Source organism: Rousettus aegyptiacus, unplaced genomic scaffold (genome assembly GCF_014176215.1).
Source record: "Rousettus aegyptiacus isolate mRouAeg1 unplaced genomic scaffold, mRouAeg1.p scaffold_m13_p_13, whole genome shotgun sequence".
NCBI classification, from domain to species: Eukaryota; Metazoa; Chordata; class Mammalia; order Chiroptera; family Pteropodidae; genus Rousettus; species Rousettus aegyptiacus.
Genome location: NW_023416288.1, coordinates 32,917,238 through 32,941,287, shown reverse-complemented (window position 1 = coordinate 32,941,287; position 24,050 = coordinate 32,917,238).

The window sequence follows — 24,050 nt, the reverse complement described above, 5'->3', positions numbered from 1 at the left end:
GGTTCTAAGAGTCTTCAGCGGTCGAGAGAATATATCCTCCATGACTTCAGTGGAAGCTCTTGAATAATGTGGCCCATTCCTTGATCAGCACATAGTACGGCATAGAAGAGCACTAGCCTTGAACCTTGGCTGGACATTGCAACCACTAGGCTCCCATTATGAGATTCTGATATTATCCTTCTGGGGGCTGCCTGGAATTCAGGGCTTTTAAAAGCTTCCCAGATGATTGTAACGGGCAGCAAAGGCTGCGAACCTCTGCTGTAGAAAGTTTTTATTTTCCCCTTAAGGGCTAAGAAATAAAATTCTAGTCTCCTTAGGTATGTACATTTTTGTCCTTTCTCACTATGCTTTCAAGATTCCTCTACTAATGTATTTCTACACATATGAGTGAAAAGAAAAACAATGTAACTAAGCTGTTTTATACACTAGGGTTGCTTAAAATTTTCAGAGACTAACAGGCAAAAAGATCATACCTGGCTTGAGTTTCACCTTAGAGAATAATGAATTAGAAGTGGCTCCTTTTCTCTATTCAAATTCCACTGTGCATGTCACAGCCTTGCTCCTCCTTCACATTTGTTTCCATCACTGCGGTGCTTTCTGATCTTGGCTCCTGACTGAGCTGGTCCTGGGTTAGTTATAACATTACCGTTTACTGAGTGCCTTGCCTTCTAGCTACCAAATGCTTTATGTACAACTTCTAAAAACGCATTTTAAAGAGAAAAGCTTCGGCTTTTACATATTGATGGAAAGAGCCAGAATTGGGACCAAGGTCTGGGAGGCTCTAAAATCACAGCCATGTCCACTGAGAAAGACACTGTGGGGGGACATTTCCTTTGTCTATTATTCCCAGCCATTCAGCCCGTTACTTCCCTTGACAATTATTATTATTGCTTTACAGGTGACCATCTATTCTAAGGTCTCCTGGAAAGAGTAAGTTACATCCCATGGTTGAAGGATAGTTTAACCCTCCTCTCTCCTGCCAAATGTGAAAAAGGAGGCACAGAGATTTGATTTCCCTTTTACGACATAAGGTTTCCAAACAGCCATCAGAGAGACTGCTATTATCCATGGGCATAGGCAGCTGCCTAAATAAGTGATTTCAGAGGTACTGAAAGGGCGACCCCAAAACAACTCCTTTCTGCTCATAGGTGCCGGAAACTCCCTTAAAAGAAGAAAGAAACTTTTATTCTGTATTTAGAATGAAGACAAAATTCAAACGGCTCAGGACGAGGTCACTCATCGATTCACGCCCAGTGGTTGTCACACTCACACTCATTCAGACTGGGACAATTCAGACACCTCGGTTCACATCACGTGCTCATCTGTGGGAGGCTGGAGGAAACCAGAGTCCCCGGGGAAAACCCACGCAGACACGTGCAGAGCGTGCAGACTCCACATGGACAGTGGCTGCTGCCAGGAATCGATTTTTTCCCATCGGCATGATAATGGAATGATGTTGAACAAAATGGCGTTATTCCAAGAACTGCTGTATATGTTTTGTTCCTAGAATGCCAATTTCCAAGAATTTAAACCCAGAAAAAAAAAACTGAATTAAACCCTAAAATATTTGTCAACTCATTTAAACTTTCTTGGGTGATTTACGAGGCTCTTCTTAAATCTTACAGCATCTTTATCCTAACCATCAATCACGTTTGGGGAACAGATGTGCAGAAGTGACGGTTTGTAGAGATTTGTTTAACAGAATGTCAGCTAATCATGAGCTCACTCTCCGGGCAATGTTTCAGGCAGCAGCAAAAATTTATTTAAATATTTATACGATGACAATCCCTTCATCTGAAATACACACGCGCTCACTGACCTGTCTGAAACTTCCTGTTGTACATGCAGTCATCACCTGGGTCAGACCTTGGGAGAACACGATGCTTAGTCAAACCGATATGAGTGTGGTATCAGCGGCTGTCCACATCGTAACACATATGTGGTGGGAAGAGACATGAACTCACCTTTCCCGAAGAAGCTGTGACTTCCTCTGTCACAAGTCCCTGCTTCCCGCAGCAGCAGCTCAGACAGCAGCATGGCTCATCTTTTTCTTGTCACCCAGGCATGACTTGCTGAGAGCCAGAGACATCTTGAGTTTCACTTATATCCTAAATGATAGAAAAGTGGAGAAAAGTCTGTCATCACTAGAACTCACGCTTACCCCACGTGGTGGCACCGCCATGCCTGTTCATCTGTCACGACACTCACTGTTCTTATGATGCTTTTTTCAGCCTTTTTTCCCTGCTCATGTCAATCGCATATACCCACACACATCTTCCATCACACACTGTCAGTATACAATATTACGAGCTTGGAAATTAGAGTGTGGATTTTGGGGGGAGAAAGTTATTATTCCTTTTGAGCCTCCATGTCTGTAAAATAGGGATAATGATTTCTAACTTGCAGAAGGGTTGTGTCTGGCATACAGCATTGGAAACTAGCATTGACAGCTCCCCTCTCCTTTGAGTTCTAATTACCATACAAGGTCACCCCATGCATCTTGTGAGCTGCACCTTACAAGCGGGGTCATACTACCTCCATATGTTTTCATCACAGGAGACACACCAGAACATGCTCGGTCAGCTTGCAAATGAGGAGACCTGATTTATTTAAAACTTATCCATGAAACTGATATAATATTGAATGTCAACTGTAACTGAAAAAATAAAATAAAACATTAAGAAATTGTAAATAATAAGTCTGTTACATTGCTGGGGAAAAAAAATTAAATAAAAGTAGATTAGAAGAAGCTGAATAGTAAACTAGAAGACGTAGCTGAAAAAAAATTTTATCTAGTGTTTAAGACAATGGTTTGTGGAATCTGTTCAAGTTCAGAGGGAAAAAAATAACATGAAGAAGCATAGCATTTAAGATTTTAAAAAGACAATATTCACCTCATGATAAGCTCCAAAAAAAAAAATACAATTTTTTCAAAGTATGTCACTGATCTTAATGAGATAGAAACATGCTTTAGTAATGATATTGTTTGTAAAGTGGCTAATCTGCGAAGGCATATAGACATCTGTATACCTCATATATATTCAGTTTCTTTTCCTGTGACGGTAGGCGTTTTTGTTATAACATGGCATGCAGAGCTGAAAGGACTCTTCTGGTCCCACAGACAAGCAGTGGGCTCTTTCCGTCCCGTTGATGGTTTTAATTCTACTGCCCCTTCCTCTCTACGCCCTCTGCTCTGAGAAAAAACTAGACAAGAATAAACCCAGTTTCCATGTCATAGCGTTGGCAATCCCCTATTGAGCTATCTCATATGAGCTAATAAGTTCGTAGACATACATGTTGAGTCGGAACAGAATGTACGTAATTTTTAACTTTTTAACTGATGTGTGTCATCATTCCTTGTCTCTTTCTCTAAGCCCTTTCTTCCTACTCAGGATATAAGATCAAGTTATTCTGTGCTGCTGTTTCAAGCCTTTCAGCCAAAGCTCCCTGGTACAGATTTTGATTATCAGTTTTATGAATTTAGAAAAATTTGAAAACTTTTGATCTCAGAGTATATTAGACTCTTAGACTCTGGAAGAGGCAATCACTGAAGCAACACTAAGAAGAGATAGATTTATTAGCTAGATCACTTATGTATGAACTTATATGGGGATAAAGAAGAAGCTAAAGAGCCACATCTAAGAACTAATGATTGGCAATTCCTCGATTAAGAGTTAGTTAAAAGTTGAGATGGAACAGAAGGTTGTCTGGTGACGTAGCATCAGGATAATCCCTATTAGATGCACCTAAGGCAGTGGTTTTCAACCAGGAGTGCTGTCTCCCCTCCCCACTCCAGGGGCTATTTGGTAATGTCTGGAGACAGAGCGAAATGGTAGACGTATACTGACAGCAGGGATTGAGGGAGCCTTCACATAAAGGGGCAACTGAGCCGGGTCTTGAAGAATGTGTAGAAGTTTGACAGGAGAGGTCGGGGGAGGAATACTCTGGGCAGAGGAGACACCATGAACAAAGGCTCGGAGTGCAGACAGAAGGAAGGAGGAGTGGGGTTTGGCTGCAGTGTAAGAAGGGACTGGATAAATTAAAGCCTGGACAACGGCTTGGGACCAGATGCTTCCCCAGCGTGATTCTATAGCCCCTCTAACAATACAGTCTGTGAACAAAAGCGTAGCTTGATATAATAACTGACTTGTTTTTCATTTGCAGTATTTTCTTCTACTTCTTGACCTTCCTTTATTCAATCATCTAGACATCCCACGCTATTCCCTCAGGGAAGGGATGAGATCGCAGAAAGCAGAGAAAACAATAGTCGGTTCTTAGCTCATAAGTTTCCAAATACCAGCCAAATGTCATGGAGGGACAGTGGTTAAGATATCAAATAGAAACATCACAGAGGAACATACCTAGAGATAAATAAATATCACTTTAATCCCAACAAAAAACAAAGAGGCACCATGTCAAGGATTGGGTGTGTGTGTGTTTGTGTGTGTGTGTGTGTGTATTTTTTTTTTTTTTTTTAAAGCAGCAACAGCAGATGACTATGGCCTGGTGCTCATCCAGGCAGTTTTGATCCAAGTCACTTGAAAAAGTCATTGACTTTGAATCCTAAATGGAGCCAGTTTATCAATCACCAAGGCAGAGTAGCTCAGACAGCAAGGCCCACAGGATTCCCAGGAAATGCATCCCCGTGCATTAAAAGTTAGCTCCTGACTAAAGTATGGCCTTCGGGAAGACTCCATTTCTCTGATTTCCTCTTCCTCGTGGTCTCTCTCATTCTCATCCTCAGCCCTTCAACTCCAATGACTCCTGCCTACAACCATGCTTCGCTCTTGACTAAACCTGAGATGTCTCATGCAATCTTTCTTCCAGGGCCAATGCTCGGCCTTACACATGCTGTATGTGCCTATTTTTCTGGTTATTCTCTATTCTCCACCCATCGCTGCCCTGTTCTGCGTACTGGAGGTAGACCTACCCAGGTGTCACCTGGGCTCCTTTACTTTCTGACTATGGGCTGGCTTCGCCAAACAGGAGAAGATCAGAGGTAGGAAGAGAGGGAGATCAGGGTGTCTGGTGTCCCATCTTAGCCCCACCTTGCCACAGACCCAGCATTTGCTGTGTTCCCCATGGTGGCCTCTCTGACCTGCTGGCTCTTCCTTTAGCGTGCCCAGGTCTCTCCAGGCCCCAGCAACACTGTTCCTTGACCTGCCACTTCAGGTGTGGAAAGGTAGCAGCAGACCTTTCCCTAGCTCTCTTCGTTTCCACCCTTTGCAGGGGTCATCTCTCTTGCATTCGGATTACAGGAAAGAATATGATTGGGTAAGGACAGAGTTGGGTGTCGGGACTGGTCATGAAAGTCAGGAAGATCTGGTTTAATGGTTAGAGCCTTTAATTGGGAAACCAGACACCTACATTCTAGGCCTGAAAATCACCATCACTGCCCATGAACTTGGGCAAATTCTTAAAAGTTAATGCTTAAGATCAAGTTTTAAGGTTAATCAGCTCTCTGCATCGGTTTTCCTACTTTGGCTCTATCTTCATTTAGTTACCTATCACCTGGTATTAGTATTATTTGTTTTCATATGTCTCTTCCATTGGTCAGGGAAACAAAAAGCCAGGTTATACCAATCTTTGCGATCCAGCACCTAACAAAGTGCATGGCTCAAAGAAGGTGTTTAATAAATTTTTCTGAATGAATGGAAAAGTGATCTCTTTGTTTAAATTGCCTCTGTCATAGAAGTTAAGATGTCGCTCAATCCTATATAGCCACGACCTCTCCCCATTTCTCCAGCAGCAGAGGAAGGAATGCCTCTGGAGTCAGGCTCCAGGGATTTACGTCCTGATTCTGCTACTTTCAAGCTCTGTGTAGCCTGGGTCAAGTTGCTTACCCTCTCTGTGCCTTAGTATCTCGAATGTAAAATGAGGGCAAGAACAGTACCTACTCAATGGGCCACTGTTCAGATTACATGGTCTAAGTGCAAAGCACTGAGTACAGATCTGGGCACATATTTATCTCCCAAACGTTGTCGGTTATTGTTGTTGGTACATGGGGAAAACTTCTGCCATCCATGTGGCTAATTACTGTAAAATGGACCCTGTAAACCTAGATATTCTAGGCCAATGTTAAAATAATAATGTCAAAGTTGTAAAGGAAATGTTAAAAGATATTAAAGGACTCTCTTAAAGGAATCCAGACAGTGGAGATAAGGTATGGTTCTCATCTGGGAGTGACTGTGTCTCTGGGAGACATTTGCCAGTGTTTGAAAACATTTTGCATTGTCCTAACAGAGGGGGTGTTATTGGCATCCACTAAGCAGAGGCTGGAGATGCTGCTAAACATCCTACAATGTACAGGACAGCCCCCCACAACAAAGAATTATCTGGCCAAAACGTCAATGGTGCCAACTTAATGGAAAGGGGTTCGGTTACACACCTGGGACCCCCAAACTCCCGGGCGAGGCTCGTCTGCCCCTTTCTGCTACCCTGATTCTCCTGTTAGGCAAAAGCCGAACACGTTGCTGGCTGTGCTCACGGGACGTGTCGTACCCTATCCCTCTGCGCTGTCTTCCAGCCCTGGAGGACGTTCCTACACCAGGAACAGGCTGCTTTCATCAACATCCTCTTGGGTAATATATTTTTAAATGTTTACAGTGCAACTGGGAAGGGTAAAAAAAATCACAGGACATTTAAGAAAACATCCACCCACATTCATTTGCTGCCGGAACTCATGCCCGGCATTGCGGCCACAAAGAACGGGGCTGGCGTTCCAGGTACCAGCACACAGCCAGGGACATGAACGGTCCTCTTGCCCGCCACACCGTGTTGCTTTATGCGTTGTCCTTGTCAAGGCCAGGCTCCGCCACCACTACTTAATTACAGACCATAGCATGCACCTTGCTCCCTAAAAATTGTAGTCTCATCATTTCCTCTCCTTAAAACCATCTTATTAGTATGCATTTAATGCCCACTTCATTTATGGCATAATTTCAGAGGCTTTTTTTTTTTTTTACCAACTGATTTTTATTAGTTTTCACATGTCTGACAGGAAATCTCATTTTAATAATTGCTGAGCCAAATTCATTACCTTGAAAGTCATTCAGTGATACAGTCATCTATTCATTCATTTATTCATTCCCTTTTCACTGAGCCCCCTACGCAGTGAGCAGGATTTCTGGGTTATGGAGTATGTGTAAGATTGGCCTTGTACTAAGCTTAAGGTTACAAAAATGAAAACAGCTCACAATCTAGCTGGCTGAGATAGAATTATTGTAAAAACTGCTGCGTATCCTATGACTTAGCATTCCAATTTTTGGGAGCTGACCAGGGAAATGCTCACAGGTATGCACTATGATGCAAACACAAAATGTTTATTACGGCATTTGGGTGCTGGAAAAAATTTGGAAACAACCCAGATATTTATCAATATAATCAATGCTAAATAAAATGTGGACTATACATAGCATGGAATTTTATGCAGCTGGTAACAGGAAGGACCTGTTTCTATACATAACGACACAGATAGATCTCCAAGCCTTACAGTCTTAAAGGGAAAGTCTTCAGGGACACACACCACACTCAGAGCACAGGTTACCTCTGGCACACAGGAGGGGAGGGGGCGTGGATTAAGCGTGGTGGTCAAAGAAGACATTAACCTTACAGGAAATTGTTTTTTTTTTAAAAAAAAAAAAAAAAAAGATTAAATGTGTTGCGTATACATTCTACATATAAAACTAATAAAAACCCACAAATCATCGTAATGAAAAAGGAAAGTGGTAGTATAGAGGAAGGAAGGCTCCCCTCTGCTTGGGTCAGAAAGACTTCAGAGAAAATTGTGTGTGACCTGGGTCTTTAAAGGCCTCCTAGGAGCCTGGCAGGGGGAGGTGGGGGTGAGGGGGGATTATTACATTCAGGGGGACAGCAAAGAGGCAGAGATCTGACCAGCCTTGGAGCATTTCCACACGGCTGACGCTGAAGGAGGCAGATGCATGCGGGAAGGAAGGCGGCCCTGGAAAATAAATGCTTTTACTTGTTTTGCTGAGGAGTTTTGAAGTTTCTCCTGTAACGGGAAGCCTGCAAATGAAGGGTGGCGTGACCAGATGTTGAGTTTGGAACTCTCGATCAAGTAGGAGTGATTTTTCTCTCCAGAGGCTGCAGAGGGCAGATGTGGCTGTCACCCAGCTCATCATGTACTGTACCGCGTCAAACCATTCCGTGCCCATACTGGTTTTCCTTACACTGCCTGGCACATACGGGCTCACGAGAATTGTCTTTATAAAGATTTTCAAACCTAAAGGAAAGTGATAAGTATAATAATAAAACATACACCCAATATTCAGGTTTACTCATTTTTAAATTAGAATGCACTATACATCGGGAAATTTGCACAAATCATAACAGTAAATTTGATGCATATTTACAAAGCAAACACACCTAATTAACCACAATAGAAATCAAGACATAAAACATTATTAGCATTATGTTATACGGGTTGTATCCCTATATAATAACCCTAACCATCCTGTAACCACGTGGCTCCCTGCCCGCCTCATCACAGACAGCAACAGTGTGCAAATTACTTCCCTCGTCTTTTTTCTGCTATCACTTTGGATTCCATCTCAAGGCACCCATGCTTTTTCTCCTTTCTTACTCCCTTTCTCCATTCCCCTCTTCTCCCTTTCTTCGTTCCATTTATGAGTTAGGGGATAAAAACTCTCAACGCTGACAAAGAATGATAAAAATCTGCTAAAGACACGTGATGGAAAAGGAAGCTGAATGTTCTGACAAGTGCCTAGACAGCAAGGAGCAAAGCGGCGGGAAGTCCTGTGATGTGCTAAGGAGCACATTTTTAGACTATGTCAAGTCCCTCTCGGCCTTTCTGGGTCCGTCAGATAGACTTCCGAGCACACGGATTTAAGATAAATCAATACCTCCATGTTATCATGTTTTATGTTGGTTATGTTACAGTTTGAATGAGCTTTCATGGTCTGGCCTGCTGTCCGCAGTGTCTGGACCAATCCGCATGCCCACCACAGTGCAGTCGCGGCCCCTGTTCAAGTACTTTAGCAAGTGCTTGCTAAACGGAACACGATGGCTGCCGGATCTAACCCAAAGGCAGCTATAAGGCTCACTGAAGGATTACAGATTCTTGCAGATGTGATCTGGCTATTTGAGGAGTTACCGAAAAAGAAGAAAACAACTGTTCCTGCCATATCATCATAGAAGACAATCTCCAATTTGCCAGTGAAATAAAAGCATGGATTCGTAGGGTTTATTTCTTCAAGACCGTACCTGGGTCTTGAATTTAGCGTTAACAAAGAAAATTAGAACGATAGTAAAATCTTTAGCAGCGCCCCCACTTGGCCACCTCTCCTCCTCAGGCGAGTGCCTGCACACCACCGAAGCAGCCTGTAGTCCCGGGAGGCCAATGCTCAGTGTATCAGCGCGCCTGGACTCCGTGTTGAGCAGTGACACCAGTGACGGCTCTTTGCTTTTCCGTTAGCAAACCATGCCTCTCTCGTCGTCTTCCACAGGTCCCTGCGAGTCACCGTTCTCCCAGGAAAATACATTTGCAGGTAGGTCCAAACACAGTCCCTCGTGAAGACCACTTTAAATCGTGTTCTATTCCCAGTAGCTCCCCAGCACGCACGCGCGCGCGCACACACACACACACACACACACACACACACACACACCCCATTTAGGGCCTGTTTGTACAGCGAATCATTTTCCAGTTGGAAAGCAATAGGCACATTTATTTTTAAAGAAAAAAAGTCAGCACTAACAGGTTTAGTCTCCTGCTAGGACTTTAGGCTACTGAGTTATTCTCCTCCAAGCTATCCGTAGACCCGTTAATTGAGAAATTAGAGAAATAAGGGCGCATATGCCTATCTAATTAAACTGCCCTCTCCGCCTTCCATCACTAAAGCGGTTTCCCTGGATGTTAATTGGCTGGAGAGTTTCTCTTGCCTGGTAGCTCTTGATACTTTGTGCATTTTAAAAAGCACTACTCCCAGCCTAAACTGTCAGGGGGCATTTTCGTTTGTTTGTTTCTTTGTTTGTTTTCTTCCAAAAAGCAGAACTAGCACTTTGAAGAGCTAATTACAAATCTAAGGAATATTTCTATTTAGTGTGCCTCTTGGCATATTGGATGCTAATGGCCCCTTCCTGCCATTAAATGATAAAAACTTCCTATTGGATTTTCTGGTTTGCCCGGGGCTGGGAGGCAGAGGCTGTCCAGAGAGTAGTCACCAGATTGATGCTTTGTCTTTAGTTAGCCATTAATTTCCTTGCTGTTTTGCTTTATAAGGAAACTCTATTTGATTTGTGTGTCTGCCTTTCTCCCCCAGTCCGGGGCTGTTTGTCACCCCCCAGTTGTCCTGATGTGTCTGCAGATGCTCTGCCCTTTTAATAAGGATTCTGGGAGAAATGACCATTCACGTCCTTGGCTTCTCTGTGTCTTTATCAACCCTAACTCAATCCTCTTGGTGGCTAATTGTCCCTCTTCTCCGGACATGTATGTTTTCCTTTATTTAAAAAAAAAAAAAAAGATAAATGACAAAGAAAAAGAAATTGTGTGTTGAACAGTTTTTAAGCAACCAGCAATGACGACTTGCAACAGTCCTTTCAATATTTTTTTTATGTTGACAGTTGACGGCAACTGTTCACTGGTCCCAGATTTTCTGGGACAGTCTCAGTTTCATAAAGCACCCCCTGATGTTGTCCCTTCAGATAAACATGTACACGAATGAGAAAGAGAAAAAAAACTTCCTTGTCGATGGATATATCCTAATGTTTAGGTTCAAAACATACACAGATAATCTTTTGAATAAGCATGAATAAACATCAGTGTTAAAGCTAAATAACAGAGGCAAATATAGCATAGTTTTAAGTTTTGTGTGTGTTGCACCCAAACGTTACACGTCATTTTGCTGCCTAGTAGAGGCAGATAATAAGCAGGTCAACGAGTATAATTAGAGGCACCGTCAATTTTTTGTGAAATGCAAGCTTTGGAATCAAACAGGTCTGGGTTAGAGTCTTGCCAGTCATGAAAGCACCAGCCTCCACCTAACGCACCTGAGCCCCATCTTAAATGAGAATAATATTCACCCAACAGGGTGGTTGTTAGGACAAAAATAGCTTAAGATTTGTAAAGTCTTGAACACAGTACCTAACGTGTAGAATTGCTTCTTTTTAAAAGGTGTATTCGTCTTAGTCTTTTTAGGAGAAATATGTGTGTGACAGTTAAGACGGGACTGTCTGGAGGGGGCTGGGAGGAGAGAGTGGAGAGGGAGGAAGGACAGGCGGCAGGCTTCCCGCCCCCTTGGGCGAGAGGCGGCAGTCAGGGAAGTGCCGCGTCTTTCACCAGGGCTCGTCTTGAACCCAGCAAACCCGCGTCCCAGGGGCCGCCCACTGGCATTCCCCTGTCGAAGAAGCCGTGTCCTCTGTGTCCCCCTGGACCCCAGGCCCAGCTGTAGAGTGTCAGAAACTCCTGCTGGCTCAGCCCCTGTGCTTCCTCTTCCGATCTCGCCCTCGGGGGGGTTGGGGCGGGGCAGCCAGCTCGCCAAGTCTCCTTTCCTCGTCCTCATCTCAGGAACCCACAGGAGGAACAGGAAGCGACCTGTGGCCCTCACCACCTCAGTCACAGCTGCTTGGAAGGCTGTCGTTTCCAGATCTGTTTTAGTGAACTAGGAAAGTTCACGGCAGCAGTTGGGTCGACCCCTCTTTAGGAGGGTTCTGAGCGATCTGCAGGACAGGTATGGCTAACCAAAGGCTTTCAGAATCAGGTGCACTACCTCACCTTGTGGGCTTATTAAAGCTGCCGATTCCTAGATCCTTCCCCCAGTTATCCTGACTTAGTAGACATTTCAATAACCTAAAACGATGAGTTTCTAAATTTATTATTTGTTGGTTACTATGTGCAAAGCCCAACGCTGAGTGTTCCGTTCTTGGATCCTGTGAAGTGTTAAAATTTATGACAGCGACTGTGACCTGGACAGAAATCAGGAGGGCCAGTGGGAGGAGCTGTCCCACTCTATGTCATCACAAGGCCCCTAGGAAGAGCTCTGTGTTTATGACATAGCTCTGTGGTTGTTTTACCCTGGAGAGCGGCAGCCGTCACCAGGACCATTCACACAGATCAGGCAATCGGTGTTTGGAGAGGATGAGTAGTAACCTGATTAAGTCGCCCAGCTGCTCAACCCTGATGGATGAGTAACCCCCGAAGCCCATGCCACGGGCCACCCTCGCCTTGGGCCACAGGCTCTCATGCCCACAGGTTCTAACCAGCACCCCAGACTTTCTCTACATGCACTGAACCTAGTTCATTTTGGACTTACATTGGATAAGTTCGTGATTCTAACCGTTTATGAAACAACCAAGAAAAACTTATACAGCACTTCCTTCTGAGAAATCCAAGCCCTCGCCTTGTAGAAGAACACTACTAGGCATGGAAGAAGATCCACTTCTCCAATGTTCTTCTTACCTTACTTCTTTCCATATATCTCTCCTCTCTGCAAGATGTTCTAGACTATCACTTTCTTCATCCTTACAGATTTTTCTTTCTATATTTCAAGAGCAGTAATAGCCCACCACTATGCTTTTTCATCTTAGCCTAAGGCAAACATGAGACAGTTTGAACTCTTTGACTTTATTATTATTCTGTTGTTTCTACTTTTTTATTTAATGAGAAACATTTACCAGAGGCTTACAGACTATTCTTTGATTGCTACAGTTTCCCAAGAGCATTATCATTATGCTTTCTGATCATACTCAAAAAAAATATACATATTATTGCATCAGTCACTCTACTTACCATGGATTCGGAATATCAGAATTGTGCCCACAGACTAAAATCCTTTATTAATTTCACTAGGAATAAAAATGTACACCCATTTGGGATAACTTAACTAGGAGGACTCTTAGCAATATTTTAGGCACCACAGAGCAAATACGAGTAATTTTAAGGAGCAGTTAGAAGACCTTGTAGAGGTTTTGGTTTGTAAAACTGGGGAATCTAGTGACGGCATGTGGAAGTCACAGGCAACCATCCCCTTATCCAGGGACCGTGTCTATAATTTAAGAAATGTTAACCGGAACCGGAGCGATTTTGCTCCCCCTCCCACTAGGACATTTGGCCATGTCTGGAGACTTTTTTTGGTTGTCATGACTAGAGACTGGCACTGAGTGGGAGGAAGGTAGAGATACTACTAAAGACCCTAGAGAGTACAACTCCCCAACAGGGCAAAGAACTATCCAGTCCGAAATGTCAGTAGTGCTGAGGTCACCGAGAAACCCTGCTCTACCAGGATTGCCTTCTATCCTGAACAAGAGAAAACCCCTAGTCCTGCAGTGACTTCAATAACTTAGAGATTTATCTCGCGCAGTAAGTAGTACAGCGGTGGCCAGGCCAGACCTGTTGCATCTCAGTGAGGTCATCAAGCACCCAGGACCCCTGAGACAGTCATAGAAGATGTAATTTTAGCTGGGCACATGACCGCCCCAAAGCAAGCTGAGCTTACTAGTAAGAAAGAAGGGTCGTGATGGATAATATGCAGGCAAAGGGCAGGGTTGCCCACAGAGACGCTTTTCCTTTCTGTGATGCATCTAGCTCTACGCTGCCTTAATATCTGGCAAAACTCTATCCACTTTCTACCCCGATTAAGCTTGTCTGCGTTACCTTTCATGCTATTCCCAGGAGGTGCTGATCTCCCTGAGCCAGAAGTTTTGCCCTTTGGGAATAAGAAGAAACTCAGGGCCAGAAAGAGGCACCAAAAGAGAGAAATGGAGCTTCCCACAGGGACAGTATCTAATGAGGCAGACATGAGTCCTTGCAGGCAAAGGAAAGGTTACAGTAAAAAGCCAGGGTTGCCTGAGAGCAGACTAACGAGATGCCAATGGGAGGAAACAGAGGCTTTTTAAACTGGTCAAGTAAAATCGAAGCAAATTCAAAACTACAGTGTGAGAATTTTATAAAGGGTTTCCACAACCAATATATGACTAACAATGGGTAGGAAAGAAAACATAAAAGGTAGACCTAAACAACTTGCTTAGTATTATTATTATGCTAATAACGATAAAGATGACGAAATTCATAATCATAAGGCCAAGTCTTTGAGTTGATCTCCAGTGCATTGGAGCCCATCCCAAAGATGGATTCTGAGGTCTCTTCTGAGCTCAAAGGGATGGGGGAGTGACATGACAATTAATAATTAGTAAAATCTTTCACAGATCTGGAAGGAGCAGTGGTTTTGAATGAGATATGTATTTTCCTCCTAGTCTAGTTAAGTAGCTGGCCCTCGAGACGTTGGATCTGAGGACAGAGTGAGGGGAGGTCAGAAATAACCAGAAGAGTGGCCTCCCTGTGACAGTGTGTGGACACTTCCTGAACTTGCCGGAGAGGCTGCCAACGCCCGGCTGTTCCTGCAGCCCGCAGAGGGCTGAGGAGACTTATTTCAAGTTTTCCTCACATCGTCCTTGCACTGGTCGTTTGTACGTTGGTTCATGGCTTCCATGGGCAGCTGCTACCTCCAACGGACCCCGTAATCTCAAAGTGGCCCATTAAGCTAATCTAAAGAACCAGTTCTCTTTCATAAGGAGGAAGCCCTTATGTAAGAAATATAAATCTACTTTTCTATTTCTGTTCTAATTTCCTTTGAAACAATATTTGTATCTCTCAAAATCTATATGACTGAAAGAAAGATTTATACTATTTTTAAGCACTTTGACTCTCCCTGAGCATTACACTCTGTTGGTAAGAAACAGTACTTAATTCCACGTTCTGAAGAGGCCACTCAAATACAGTGGGAGTTCAGTTAATTCCTAGTAATCAATTTCTGTGGCATGTGTGCAGAATTATCAAAATGGCATGGCTGCAGTATTGCATATAGATTATGTGAGATGAGAGTGATATGTTTTACCTTATTTTCAGACCTATTCAGAGTGTACTTTACCAGCATGTTTGATATAACAGAGCATGTGTTTTGAAGGAAGCTCAGGGAGAAAAAAAAGATCTATACATAATATCTATAAATGTCCTCAAATCGCTTTTCTATTTCAGGGAGCGTGTAGGATGTACTTGAAAGGTCACTTATTAATCCAGTTCAACATCAGTAAAGTAGCATTTGGAAACAGACAAAGGAAAATAATAGCCAACAGTTTCACCAACATAATAAAGCAAAACAGGAAAACATGGTTTATAGATTATTTTCTCCAGCAGGATGCTTTCAAATTTGATGGCACGGCACCTTAATGGCACAGGGTGGACATATTTCGCTGGTCTCTCAACAGACTTGATTTCTCAAGTGCACATTTGTTCTATATTAAAATTTAGATTGATCTGGCAAAATTCAGTACAAAAATCACATTGAAGAAGCAGTATAGGAAAGTATGAGACAATGGAAATAATCTATTGCTCTGAACATATTTTTAAATCCAACTTCCCCCTGTTTGGGTGAGACACTTGTCAAGAAAGGGTTCGACCACCCTGACATTGCCCAGTCAAGGTATTTGGGAATTCTAGCCGGAGACATGTACCTTTCGTGCTGTCTTGGTAACTGCTCTAAATAAGGATGTGTGTCCGCTCGGCTATCCCTACTTGTCTGCTCTCTCATCTTGCACCCCCAGCTGACGAGTCTAAGCTCTTCAGTTTTATCCCAGGCAGACACAGGTGGTTGCCCACCCAACAGTCATGATCTTGCTAAAGAAACCTTGATTTTTGTTCATGTGTCAGTTGATCACGTGTCTCAGGGAAATCCGGATTTAACTGCCCACCAACCCAGCCCTCCCACCTCTGAGGAAGAATCTTGATTAATTTAAGCTAACCATGAGAAATGCTACTCCCCTCCACTTAGGTTGGTTTGAGAATGGGTGTGTGACACTGGAAAAATGAAATATGAGGTGAAGCCTATGGCAGGGGGTGGGGAGGTGGGGGGAGGATTCCTGACAATATTTCCCTCATTAAAAAAAAAAAAAATGCATAATCCAGTGAACTGTCACGATCTTTTTCAAAAGTTGATGCCTCCGTGAAGGGCAGCAGCCATCCTGGGCTGTGAGAGCAGCCAGCCCATGAGGAAAAGCCAGCACACCGAGGTGGCTGGACATAAGGAAGGAAGGAAAGCAAGTCCTTCGCAACAGCACCGAGATGCTGAGTTAACCCACCCTGCCCACTCCACGGACCCGCCCTCCTGATGCTGTGAGCAGTGTGATGCCCCCCAGAGTCTGTCTTCAGGACAACAGCACTCCTTCCCTAGGCCCCCAGAAGTATTCCTTCTCCAGAGATCACCTTCCTCGGGAGCTGCCTCACTCCAGAGGTGTCCCCCGCCTAGGGGAGGCCTGTATCCAGTGACTGACAGACATGGGATGAAAGGCCGGACCGCCTCGCTTCCACGGAAGACGGCGCCAAAGACCATCCGGCCCAGCTCTCGGATTTTCCTACAAGTCAGCAAAAGTCTTCGCTATAACCACATTACAGTTCAACTCCTCCCCCATTCGGTCCTGCCTCCCTCTCTTCTCTACTGTGTTTTTCTTAAGAGCCGTCCCCAATAAATCTTCTGCATACGAAATGCTAAGTGTGTTCCCAGAGAATGCAGCATAAGATACTTCATTTTTGAATAACTGCCTTGCTTGTCTTTACATTTTTGCCACCTAAACGTGCATGAATTGCTAAACTCTGTATTTTTCATTTTCCTACTGCCCTTCTCCAAGAAGACTTTACGTAATGAGAGTCAAACACTACGTGTATTTTTGGGTGTCTTCCTTGTTCACTCAACATTGTGAGATCTCATGATTTAATGTGAATAGCTGTTTCACTGCTTCTAATTATGCTACATATAGTATTTTATTGTAGAGTTTTACTATAATTTATATATTTTACAACTGATGGACATGTAGGTTGTTTACAGTTTGGGGCTATGATAAACAACGCTGCTACCAACGTATTTATAATTTCTCTGGTACACATGCACATGCATTTTTATGGCGCATACATCTAAAAGTGGAATTGCTAGATCAAAGGGTGTGTATAGGCTCAGCTTTAGAATTCTGTCAGAGAATTTTCAAAAGTGGCTATGTGGTACCAATTTACACTATTATAATGAATGAGAGTCGTTGCATAATTTTAATGTATCTAATGGGTGTGTAGCAGTATCTCTATGGCTCAATTTAATTTCCCTTATTGCTAATAAGGTTGAGACTTTTTCAAGTAATTATTGACCACCTGGACACCCTGTTTAATGAAGTATCAATTCAAATCTCTTGCCCATTTTTCTAGTAAGTCATGTGTCTTTTCCTTATTGAGTTGTAGGAGTCTTATCTATTCTGGACATAAACTCTTTATTGGTTATGTATATTACATACATCTTGTTGCTCTCCGTGGCTTGATTTTTTACTCTTTTAATGATCTATTTTGACAAAAAGAAGTACATAATTTTAATGTAGTCGAAATTATCACTCTCTTTCTTTATGGTTAGTACTTTGGGGGTTCTGTTTAGGAAATACCATGAAACTATTCTCCTACGTTACTTTACAGATATTTTATTAGTCTTTTGTGTTTAGGTATGTTTGTGTATGGTATGAAATCTTTTCTTTTTTCTCACATTCATATTTGAATGTCTCAGCATCATGCACTGAAAAGACCATTTTATCCTACTGCTATCAGTAACACTATTTTCATAAATCAAGTGTCTATATATGCATTGGTCTGATTCTGGGCTTTCTGTCATATTTGTTTATTTATCTGTTCATCAGTATCAAATTGTTAACTATTGTAACGCTGTAACTAATAATTATTTGTAGTTTTCAGTTAGAGCTAGGCCTCATATCTTGTTTTTATTCGAGTGTCTTAGGTATTATTGCCCTTTATATTTTTATATAAATTTTATAATTAGCTTGTTAAATTTCACAAACATCACTTTTATTATATTCTATTCCTTCTGGCACCTCTAATCTTGATCATTTTAAACATAAATCATTTTATGTTTGAAAACAACCTAATTTCCTTTTTGTGTGTCTACTGGTAACATAGCTCTGAGTTTTGTGTGAAAGTATTTTGAGTTTACTCTTGACAGTTTTTGTGGGAGACAGAATTCTAGGATGCCAATTATTTTCTCTTAGCACACTGAAAATACCATTTCAATATTTTCTGGATCCCATGCCTTCTGTAGAGATGTCAGTTGTATAACTGCTCCTTTGCCAAAACTCTGTCATTATTTTTTCTGACTAGATTTAAGATTTTCGCTTTGTCATTGTTTTTTGTTTGTTTGTTTGTTTGTTTTTAGTTTCACTATGTTATCTATGTGAGCCTTTTTAAAAAGTATATATCTTGGTCAAAAAATATACATCTTGGTTATTTGTGTACTGAAGTGTTTCTTGGTTTTTAGAAAATTCTTACCTAGTATTTCTTTGCTATTGCTTATGCTCAGTTCTTTCTATTCTCACCTCTGAGACTCCAATCACACATATGCTAGTTACCGCTATGATGATAACCTCTCTTTTGCTTTTTCCATTGTTCCGCCTTCCTATGCTTCATTTTGGGTATTTTCTTCTGACCTATGCTCCATTTTAATAATTTTCTTCTCAGTTCTGTACAATCTTCAGTTGAACACACTGAGTTTTGCATTTTAGTTATTATGAGTTCTAGAATTCCTATTTAATTCTTTTTTCACATCTCTGTTACTTTTTAAATCGTTCCTAGGTCTCTAGTTTGACTTTTATCTCCTTAAACATTATAAGTACATTATTTTTAAAGTTCATGCTCGATAATTCCGAGATCTTGAGCTGTCGTAGATCTGCTTCCATTATCTGTTGCTTGTGCTGGTTTTCATTTCATGCTGTTTGGTCTCCTTGTATGTCTGGTTTTCTCTGATCGTATTTCGGACATTTCATTTGAAAAAATTTCTAAGGAATTATTTGAAGCCCAGGTTAATGTCATCTTCTCTTAGCAAGCATTTTCACTCTCTTCTGCCAGTCTTCAGGAGGTATTAGCGATCCGTCATCTTAATCCATCTGAGGGATACACATTTTCTATGTCATCCGGATTTCTCAATGGTAGACGACGATCCATGTGAGGGCTGGTTTACTTCCACGTCACACTTTCTCCTAGGGTACAGACTGGCAGAGTTTCAACCCAAAAGTTAGAGGATGCAGGGAGAGTGGTATGTCAGCCGAACTCTCACTTGTCCTTCTGCTACCATGAGGCTTTCGAAGGCTCCACGCAACCCCTCAGACATCTGCCCTGGCTCAGCACATGTTGGCAAGGTTCCAGCAGCCCCAAAGGCCAGGCTTATGTCCCTGGATTTCTACCTTTTCCTGGATATTAGTCCTATATTTCTTCATTACATTTTCAGTTCTCTAGTGCTTTCAAGCAGACTTTAAAACACTTTCCCAGCTTTTCTAGTTGTCCTCAGTGGGAGATTAGGTACAAATTATCTAGTTTATCATGACTGGAACTCTAATGGATTATTTCCATCAGCATGGAAATAGGCCGTAACAGCCCACATGTGTAAAAAAAAAAAAAAAAAAAAAAAAGCTTTCATGACCTCCTTTAGCTTCTCTTCGGTTGCCTATTTTTCTTCTCATCTTTATGTGAAAATGTCAAAAGGCTTTGTATTTTGATGTCTCTAATTCCTTACCTCCCATTTGTCTTTGAACTCACACAGATTATGGTTTTGTCTCCAACACTCCACCAAAACCTGTCTGATCAAGGCCCTAACGACCTCCACGGTGCCAAGTCAAATGGTCCATGCTTAATCTGAATCCTCCTCAATCTCCCTGAAAGACAACATATTTTCTCCACTTGGATTTTTGTCGTTTTCCTCCTAAATATCTGTCTCTTTCTTCTAAGTCCCCTCTGCTGAATCGTTCTCCTCTTCCTAACCTTTAAATGCTTGAACACATTAGAGCTCCATCCTTGAACTTCTCTGTCTATACTCACTGCCTAGGTGATCTCTTATGTCCCATGGCTTTAATTCTAAGTATGCAGTAATGGCTTCCACGTTTATTTCTCTAGCCCCACCTTTTCCCTCAACTTTCTCCTCAATATCTCCATTTGCATGTCACGTAGGCTTCTCAAACCTAACATGTCCAAAACAAAATGGCTGCTTCCCACAACCTAATCTTCCCTCATGTTTCTCGTCTCAGTAAATGGCACAACCATTCAACTAGCTTTTCAAGGCCCAAACTGTCATGTCATCCTTGACAACAAACATATTCTAAATTCAATCACCTGTTGCCATCTCCATATCAACCACTGATTTATGTGTATCAATTAAGAATGGCTAGAATTCCAAGTAACAGAAAACTCAAACGCAGTAGCTTAAACTAAAGGTTAGCAAACGATAGCCTCTGGGCCAAATTTGGCCTATTGACTATTTTGGTGAATAGAGTTTCATTGAGCCCGACCATTCTCATTCTTTTACGCGCTGTCTCTGGCTGCTTTTATGCTACAACTGAAGGGTTGAGTATTTAGGACAGAAACTATCTGGCCCATCGAGCTAAAAAATTTACTCTCTGACCCTTTACTGAATAAATTTGCTGACGCCCCTGTCTTCAGGGGGTCATTATTACATTCCAAGGTATGCAGTAAAGGACCAGTGCAGTGGCCCAACGATGTCCGGAAGGACACAGGCCCTTTCTCGTTTTGTGCCCTTTCATTCCTGGCTACTGCCTCCTGCTCAAAGCTGGCTACTGCACCTCCGGGCATCAATTCTACAGTCCAGGTAGGAAGAGGGAATAGCTAGCATAATGAGAAAAGGAGGAAGAAAATCCATGTCCACCACGTCACGCCGAGAAAACAGACTCCCCTGAAGCCTTCTCAGCAGACTACCTTTCCATCTCACTGGCAAGAACCATGTTACACTGTCACCTTGAGCTTCCAGGGCAGCTAGGAAATCAAGCATTTGGTTTTCCAACTCCTCTAGTAGAAAAAAAAAAAAGGAAAGGAAAGGAAAAGAGACTGAGAGTCAGTTCTGGGTGAGCCAATGTGCAGTGCATGTCATCTGAAGCCACTGTTCTCTCTCCCCTGGACGGCCTACCTGGTCTCCCTGCTTAACACTCCTGCCCCTTAACGTGTATCATTCACACTAAACCAGACTGATCTTTCTCAAAAGTAAATCGCATGGCATCACTGATTTGCTCAACATCCTCCGGCGGCTTCCATCACATTAAAAGAAAGTCCAAGGCTGTCAGGTCTGGCCACTGGCTCTCTCGAGGCTTCTCTCTCCCTCTCCCTTACCTGGCCACACTGGCCTCCCTGAGCTCTTAAAACACACACAGTCCCGCCTCAGGGCTTCTGCTGGGCACTCAGCTCTCAGTTCCTTACACAGCTTGCTCCCTCACTTTGCTCTGGCCTCTAATCAACCGTCACCTCCTCAGAGAGGGCTTCCCTGCCTTCTAAAACATCACCTGTATGACTTTCCTCTCCTAACCTGCTTTATTTTTGCTTATAGCACTTATTAATACCTAACATTATCATTTGAGTTTATTTGCTGAGTTTCATGTAGAATATGAGGCAAGGACTGTTTGTTTCATTGCTATATTCCCATGTCCCAGAATTGGGCCTCGGCATAGAGTAGGGCTAATATTTGTTGAATACATTCCCATTACTGCCAGTTTTGTCTATTTCAAAAAAAAAAATCCTGTTCTTGTGGGTTTAATAAGGACACAGTATGATCTGTGAGCCCAGAGCCTGGTTTTGTTCCCACTTTGTTTCTAGGTAACCCTGAGGCTGTCAATCAACTTCTCAGGGTCTCAGTTCCATCATCTGAAAACTGAGGGGAGAGAGGGTGTTGCCCTCTAAGGCCGTTCTAGTCCTCCTCAACTCTGTACCTCAGGGAATATTAGCAGAAGGACCCCCACCCCCCCAGAGATGGGACGGGGGGATTCCTTGCTGTTCTCTGCATATGTCCCGTACCTAGGAGCTAGCCTTACCTCTGCTCTCTTTTTCACTCTTTTGAAGTTGTCTCTTTCACAAAGATTTAGATGGAATGGAGGAAACAAGGTGATGAATCCTTGCTCTTTCAAAGAACCTCTCCTTCGCCCTTCAATATAAACAGCCAGAGCCGTAATAGACTATGAGCACTGGGCACATTTACTCATTCTCTCACAGTTGCCGCTTTGTGTCTCAGGCTATTTTGCAGTTTCTCCCTGTCTGCATGCCCTGCATGCTCGCTGCATCTCAATCTTCTGTCCTACACGCACACTGCCATGCTGTAATTCTGAGAAAGCGAAGAGCAGGAAAATAAGGGAAACCACTGATAGGTGGCAAATCAAGACTGTGAGACCTCTGGAGGCAACCGGTGAGGGACAGATCTCAGAGTCTGTGTCTATCATCCGTCCAGAGAGGGGCAGAGCCGGAGGAGGTAGAGACAGTGCGTGCTAGGTCCACCCCTGAGGACAACGGTGAGCAATGCCCGAACCCTGCAGGCACATAGAGGTTCACGCTGCAAAAAAAAAAAAAAAAAAAAAAAAAAAAAAAAAAAGAGAAAGGGCAAACTCTCTATTAGTGGGGAACAAGGGCCATTGCCCTTAACCCCCTTTGTGGCAGCCTTCTGGAAAACGATGCAACCAATTTTAAAACTGACTCAACTCAAAAGAGTATGTGGAAAAGTCTCCACATCTCTGGCTCAGACTATTGATGACTGATGGATGGATTAGGGGAAGCAGCTCCTGGGAGGGCCCTTACCCTCAGCGACTGGCCAGGACATTTCCTTCTCTTCGAGGTATAAACAGGTATTAAATTATTTGTCATGGTGGACCAGTAATGTGCAGCAGAGATCAACAAGGCTTATAATTTGTTGTCATGTTAAGTTCACCTGAAAACCTCCGGATATTTGTGACTCATTTCACCTTAGTACATTTCAAGGCACAAATACTCACAATGTTGTTGTTTACTTTAAATACACAGTCGGCCACTACTTTAATTATATACTTCCTCCTTCATTCATCCAATCAATATTTACTAATCACTGTCATCGATAATTTCTGAGAAACTATGGTGAGGTCTAATGCTTCCGAGACTATATTGAGTTTAAGATCAGTTTTGAAAACATTGCTTTTCTCATAACAAGAAGTACACTCATTTAGAATATAGAAAAATACTGTATTTTCAGTCACACAAATCATACATTGTAACACAAGGACAATAAATCTCCTTGCTTTAAACCTGCCTTGTAGTGAATCCTTTCTCTGTATCAAGGGATATTTGTCTTGCCATTTCCAAATCAAAATTCATATTTGTGTGCCAATGAAATTCTTTATCCTGGTGATATTTTACAATATGTGATTAGTGAACAGAGTCTAAACATATTCAGGGCAAGCATTTTATATTCTCTATTCCATAAAGCACTGAGTTCACAAAATTTTTAAATCCAAAAGGAACCCTGGAGTCATGACCACTCGTGCTACAAATAATTAACAAACATGTTTAAATGATTTATTCAAGGTCACTAGCCAATGAATGGTTAAATTAGGACTCTTTCATCTTTACACCCAGTTTTCTGGCATTTTCACCCCATTGTCTTTGAGCTTAACACAGAAGAAATAGTTTTGCAAAGTCTGGATGAACCTAAATGCAACATTAAAAACACTACCTTAAACTTTTGGTGGGGGTAAATCCATAGCTTAATGTATTCAAATTCTCATTAGAAGGAGGTTTAATCAACGAACAGGACAAACAAACAGAGACAATAGACTAGTGGTTACTGGAGGGGCAGGGGAGGTAGTTGGGGAAGGGAAGGAGGTACTTGGGGTAAAAAAAAGGTCAAATATGTGGTGACAGAAAGAAATGTAACTATGGGAGGGGAACACACAATGCAATATATATGTGCCTTACTGTTAAAATGTGCACCTGAAACTTACTGGACTTTGTTAATCAATGTCATCAAAAAAAATTAATTAATAAAAGATAAATTTAAAAATAAAGAAAAAATAAAAGAGAAAAAAAAGAAAAAGAAAGAGGTGTTATTCAAAACTACTCAGCAATGATCTATTCCTCTATGGACTTTTTATACTTTTCTGGGTGACATAAATTACGTCCAGTATTTAAAATAACCATAAAGTTTATGGTTACAGTAGCCAGAGGCTCAGGCTACTCTTTCTCATTA